General features: G+C 36.5%; 1 long non-coding RNA gene across 4 annotated transcripts; it reads left to right on the forward strand.

Annotated features, from left to right (window-relative positions):
- On the forward strand, positions 4,456 to 5,513 carry LOC107648234. Of its 4 annotated transcripts, none has more exons than XR_002348875.1 (5): positions 4,456 to 4,534; positions 4,677 to 4,817; positions 4,907 to 4,976; positions 5,178 to 5,294; positions 5,384 to 5,513. It is a non-coding gene; the product is annotated as an uncharacterized LOC107648234 (long non-coding RNA). The 4 variants fall into 4 exon arrangements; XR_002348876.1 differs by having other exon boundaries at positions 4,677 to 4,728; XR_001621809.2 differs by having other exon boundaries at positions 4,677 to 4,976.

The raw sequence follows: 6,731 nt of genomic DNA on the forward strand, positions 1-6,731 counted from the left end.
TTTCTAAGCTTTATAATTGCTAGATTTTATTCACTTTAATTCTATTTGGTGTCTTGATGTGTTTGTTGGGGAATTTCAGACTTACAAGGCAAGTATGGATTGAAGAAGTGGAAGGAAAGCATGCAAAATAGGAGAATTCAAGAAATGAAGGATTTGTAAAGCTGCCAATCCTGACCTCCCAGTACTAAAGTGATCATAACTTGAGCTACAGAGGTCCAAATGAGGCGGTTCTAGCGGCATTGGAAAGCTAATGTCTGGGGCTACACAATGATATATAATTTGCTATAATGGACATAAGTCTAAATGTGGGTACACACACAACTTGTGCGTATGCACAAGTCAGAAAATAGCAAGTGTGCGGACGCACACACCCGTGCGTCCGCACAGGTCCTGGCACGTGAGATCATTAATTGCAAACCGCTGGGGGCAATTTTTGGGCCTCCAAAACCCAATCAAACTCATTTCTGAAGCTATTTCAAACCAAATTGAAGTGGGATGAATGGGGGAGCACTTAGGTTTAGGTTTTTACATGTTTTTGTTAGTTTTCTAGAGAGAGAAAGCTCCATCTTCTCTCAAGAATTAGGGTTTTTAACTTTATTCTCTCTTTAATTTCTCTCTTTAATTCTTGTTTTATTGTAGTTTCATTTATATTTTCATGTTTTGTTGCCTTTAATCTCTTAGTTTCCTTTGTTAATTTTACTTTCATGCTACTTTTAGTTTATGAACACTTGTCACTTTTAATTTCATTTAATGCAATTTTGATATTTTGTCCCTCTTTAATGCTTATTTGAGTTGTTAATATCATTTTATTGCAATTGGTAGTTATAGATTTTATTATTATTGCAATTTAATATGCTTTCTCCTTTTATGAATGTTAGGTGTTTGATAAAATGTCTCTTTTAGATTTCGTATAGTTTTTCACACTCTTGGTTAGGAATTGGGTAATTAGGTGAACTTGAGTCATAGATGTCCGTTCGATATTGTGATTAGGATTTTTAGTTGGTTTGGTTTCCACTAACACTAGTTTTTCACTAAGTTAATTAGTGAATTGATTAGGACTTGTGGATTGAGATCAATTATGCCCTTCAATTTCCAACCCGACACATCTCCATGGAGACGTCGGCCTTCAAATTTCTCATATGGGAACCCCCGAGATATAGTGCCCGGATCACTGTCCAGGTACCGGCGCCTGCACGCCTATAGATCCGAAGGGATGCGAGCGGGATACTCTTGCCTCAGACCTACATCTCAACGTAAGCAGGATTAACCACCGTCCTTACGCCGCCGCCGCTACCTTGACAGGCGAGATTAACCACCGTCCCTGCCGGGCGCATAGCGTCTCATAATCTCAGTAAAAACATTATTTTAGTGGTTTTAAAAAAAAACATTTTCACTATACAGAGATCCATCATCTCAATCAGAGTCCTCGACTCATCTCAACCACTGTCCACTCATAAGTCACTTTCCATATATCAAAAGTTCACCATTCCTCATCTCATATATCAATCACCCTTCACCCAACGTCAAACCATTCTCAGCACGCCAGAAACCTAGGCCTCTGTTTTCTAATTTATCAAGAAATCATGTACTAGAACTCTTAAGTTACATCCCATGTTCTAATACTCAAAACTAGGCCCAAAAGTCTTAAAATGGTATTTTAGAAGCTTACAACCTTATTGGGAAGGTAGAATAGTTAAAAGATAAGCAAAATTTGAGAAACAGGACGCGTGCAGCCGAACAGGGGTGTGTGCGTGCGCACGCCCAGGAAATTTTAAAATGTGTGCATATGCAGAGGGGTGTGCGTACGCACAGGTGGCAAAACTTTCAGAATATGTTCACTCGCACAACCTGTGCCAGCGCCCCCAACAGACTGGCCTTCCCAACGTGTGCGTCCGCACAGACCTGTGCGTCCGCACAGGTTGAAGTTTTTCCTTAGATATGCGTGCGCACAAGCTGTGCTAGCGCTACAAACAGAATGCAATTCCCTGCTTGTGCGTGCGCACAGGTGTGTGCGTCCGCACAGGTCAAAATATTTGCAGGGTATGCGTCCGCAAAAGGGTTTGCACCCGTACATATCAGCAATCATGAAATTTTGCAACTTTGCAGAATTTCAGACTTTTAACACCAACTTTGATTTATCATAACTCCCTCTAGAAAATTCCAATTTTCACAAAATTTATATCGATTTAAAGGGTTTTCAAAAATATTTAAGTCTAAACAAATTTCAATCAGTTTCAAAAACCGAGGCAAAACTTATAAACCAACAAAGTTTACCAAAAACTCAATTTTACCAAACTTCACCATTTACACAATTTCTTACCATACACATTCCAAATCATACCAAACCACTTAAAAAGTCACTCCAAGATTCATTTTTCACCAAAAACCACCCTCTTGGGTCACAAACCAGAATTTTTACCAATCTCTCATCATACCTCATCATTTTCAACATCAATATCATCATATTACAATTATCAATAGCTTTCCACTAACACACTCACCATTCATCATTATATCAACATCAATTTTCTGACATCAAACTCATTCATGCTTCTAAGCCATAAACAACAATAGTCATTCACCCCAATTTATCATACATCATAATCTCCATATCATTATTTCTCAACATAACCATATTAATTCAACATACAACATCAACCAACCATCATCAAGAATCACACAAATTCAACCCTATCCTATGGGTCACTAGCCTAAGTATCCATGAATATTATATACTACATAGAGAAAACCGAAATCATACCTTGGCCGATTCCCAATATGAACCAAATGAGCTTTCAACCAAAAATCCAACCACCAATGTAGCTCCAACAAGCACCAACAAGCCCCAAACTCACAATAATCAAGCTATATACATATAAATCACCACAAAATCAACCAAGGGCTCAACGTAAATCAAAAGTTTACAAGAGTTCAAAGCCTCTTACCTTCTCCACAGATTTGGATGTCAAAACCCAAAGCTAAGCAAGGATTAGAGTGAACCTAAACACCAAGAATCACAAAAACTCACTTAATCACAAGCCCTAGGTACCCGAAATTTTCAAGAGAGGAACTGAGAAGATTTCGAACTTTCCTTACCAATTTCTTACATGGGTTTTTTAGAGCTCTTCACAAGGAACGCGTAGCCACAAACGGTGCGGCGATCAGAGCTCTCTAGCTCAAGATATGAGCTTTGGAAGAAGATGCTGAATAGTGCTTCTCCTTCCCCTTCTCCCCTTTCTATTTTCTGCTGTGTGTTGTTGTGTTTAGTGGCTGGTGGGTTCACTTATGAACCCTTATATGTTGGGCTTGGGCCCAACTTGGGTCCGGTCCAACCCGTTAGCGATTTTAGTCCGTTTGGCCCAACTTCGGGCCAAACCTTTAAAATTAACGCCCGATTTTTTATTTCTAACATTTTTCTAAGGTTTTTGTTGGTTTTCACTTTTTCTCATGCGGTACCGGGCAGACTTGAACCGATTTAACCGGTTTAACTGTCGGTTCGTGATTTTTTGCGGTTTTTCGCAGAGAGCACATTTTATGACTCAGAAAAACCCAATGAGTCCAAAAATCACCTTTAAATTCTCAAATTTTCACTCTAACTTTTTGAGGTCTAATTTGAACAATTAATCACTTAATTAACCAATTGATTAGTTGCGGTTCTTAGAGTCCCCAAGTAACCTAAAGAGAGAAACTCCTAAAGCTCTTCCATCCGTTGCTGACCACCGCCGTAGGCCTTACTATCACCGATGACCGTCCATCAATCTTCAATCATTCACACTCATTCAAATTGATCATTCTTCGTGTTTTCATCTTCCCCCCTCAGATCTGCATCGCTATTCTTGTTCGTTCATGTCTCAGATCTCTGTTGCTAGGTTTGATTCCTATTGCCGAGGAAGAAACAAAATATGGCAGAACCTACAACACCTTCATCTTCAAAACCATCGTTAATGGTCGCAAGGAGGTCCAACGCAGAGGTTGGGGAGGTTCTTTATCAGATTCTCACTTCTGCCACATGCACTGTCGCTAATCTCACACGCATTACACTCTTCAAATCTCAATCTCAATCCAATCTCTCAAACACATTGCAATATCTCAATCACCACTCTTACTCGATCTTCTTCACCGTCGATTGTAACCGACACGCCTCTGCTGCTTGCACTGTTGTCAGTCTTGCGCGCTCATATAATCTTCAAATCATGATTTCGGTCTCAATGTCACTTTAACCTCTCTGATTGTTTTTTATTTAGGTTTTCATCTTCAATTTCTCTGATTCTGAGATTTTTTAATACTTTGTGATTTTTTTGTCTTTCTTTTGTGTGCCATGTGTGTGCATTGACTATTATTTGGTCTCGATGCCACTTTTATCTAATTTTGATTTCTACAGAATGAAGTAACTTAATTTTTGTTCATATTTTTGCAGGTGTGGCATTTTTGGCTGTTGTTGCTGGAGTCGCTGAAGGTTGAATTGCCTGACGAATTGGAATTCATTGAGCGTATAGCTGCCAATAACCAATAACTCCAAAAACTATCAGATATGGTGAGCTTCAGCTTCTACTCTCCAATTTTTCATTTGCACTCGAGATGCTTGCATAAATGTGTGTGTGCTCCATGAGCATGAACAAAATCGAATTCTTTTTAGGTTCTGATAAATTCTCAATCATTATTGTGTATTGAATTAGTTTCTGGTGAACTCTGTGATCCATGAAGATAGATTTAAGATCTGGTTACAAGGTAATACTTCAGCTCAATTTCAATTTCAATTATGTGCGGTACTATACTTTGCAACTACTGACTGCCCTTCTCACTAATTCTCTACAGAGGTATTAGTATCATAAATTCTATTTGCATTAGTTCCTCAAATTGTTAAATCATCTTTCTCATTAAAGACACTTGCTGGATTCCTCTTCAGGTTGTAGGAAGCTATATTGAACATCCCTTGTAGAATAACACGACTAATGGATATGCTCATGGATCGCGGGGTACAAGACTTGAAAGCTCCGCAGTCTTCTCAATAACTTTTTCAAACTTAATTGTTGTATTTTCTCATATGGCTACACAATATATACTTGTTTAACCCTTCATGTTTATGTTGGCTGGTTAAAATTTTAATAACTATGTTGGTGATAATCTGGTACTCTGTAAAAGTATTTACCTTTGAAAATTGGAATATTCTAATATAGGTTGCCTATTGATCCTCATTTTGAAAGAAAGCTTGAAATATAATAATCAAAGTTTACCTCCAGGTAATAAGGAACGAGGCCTTATTGCTTCTTACTCAGTTGACGCGTGAAGCTGGGGTAAAATTTTTGTTCTACTAGTATTTTTTATATTTATTATGTTAGATGATAGAGTGTTTGTCTTATTTAAATTTATTTAATGATTATAGGACATTCAAAAGATTGTCATATTTGAAGGTGTATTTGAGAAGATTTTGAGTATCATAAGAGGTGAAGAAAATTCAGATGGTGGAGTTGTTGTACAGGTGATATATTAATATTATCATAAAGTTAAGTAAATTTGTTTTATGTGCTTCATGATGAAGCATACTAACCCATGGTTATGGTCTCTACTTGAAACTTTCAAATTTAGATTTCCTCAAGTCTTTGTGCATACAAATATTTTTCTTTTGGGATAGATAATAGGAGTTTTATTTGGATCCAATCAGGTTTGTTGACTCTGTTCTGTTTATTCAGTTCTAAACTCATATCCTAGTACTGACTTCAACTATGTATAGTTTAGGTACTAATAAGAAAGACCATAGGACTTGATTCATTGATATCAATTTTAAAGCTGAGAAGAAGTGCTTTCTCTTTTACTCAACAGAAGGTTAGATTCATTGATTAGAGGCTGAAGATGGCAATGGCAAGAAAATATTGCATGAAAGGCTTAGGAGGATTGCTGTGGATGTCAATGGTGCCATCTTCTTTCAAGTCAAGTCACTTTTAAATCCTTCCGAGAATTCAAACCATATGCAGGGTAACATGCTAACATACTAACAATTTTTGTTATTTTGTTTTGGTTGTGTTACTGTGATGTTATCAAGTGTTACATAGAAAATGTATTTTTGTTTCTATCTTCAATATGTACTACTTTCATGCATTGGATAAAAATACTCATTTACTAGATAGGGCAGAGCAAATTTTCTAAAGACTCGTTTACTACATTATACAAATCTCATATATCACTCAATGATAAAAATATATCAATTTAATATACGAGATAAAATAAATAGAAATAACACAGCTTGATTATTAGTGATTATTAAATTAAATATCTTGGTCCATACCCTTAACTTTCTTGACAACTCAATCGGGCTCTGAATCTTGTTTCACCTTTTTCACATCATGTGTTCTCTTTTTTATGACACAATTGAATCATCCTTTTCACTAATTTTCTCTTTGGAGTAGTTACTATTATTATTATTATTATTATTATTATTATTATTGGGCACTGCTACCCTTTGAGGATTTTCTTGTGAAAAAGGTTGCTGAGTTAATTGCAAAGAAGCCATGCAGCATCTGTGCAATTTTGGGGTCAAAGTTGCTGAGAGAAGCTTTGAAGAAGAAGATTGAAAAATATTGTTGTTGTTGGTGTTTATAATGACACTGGGATCTGTATTTTTAGTACTTATGATCATGATATAAAATATTCGTTTATTTTTTATCATTAACTATGTACTAATCATTGATATAATATAAACTTTTAGTATTTATGTTGTTTAAATTTATATTATA

The sequence above is a fragment of the Arachis ipaensis genome, chromosome B06, assembly GCF_000816755.2.
Source record: "Arachis ipaensis cultivar K30076 chromosome B06, Araip1.1, whole genome shotgun sequence".
NCBI lineage: Eukaryota > Viridiplantae > Streptophyta > Magnoliopsida > Fabales > Fabaceae > Arachis > Arachis ipaensis.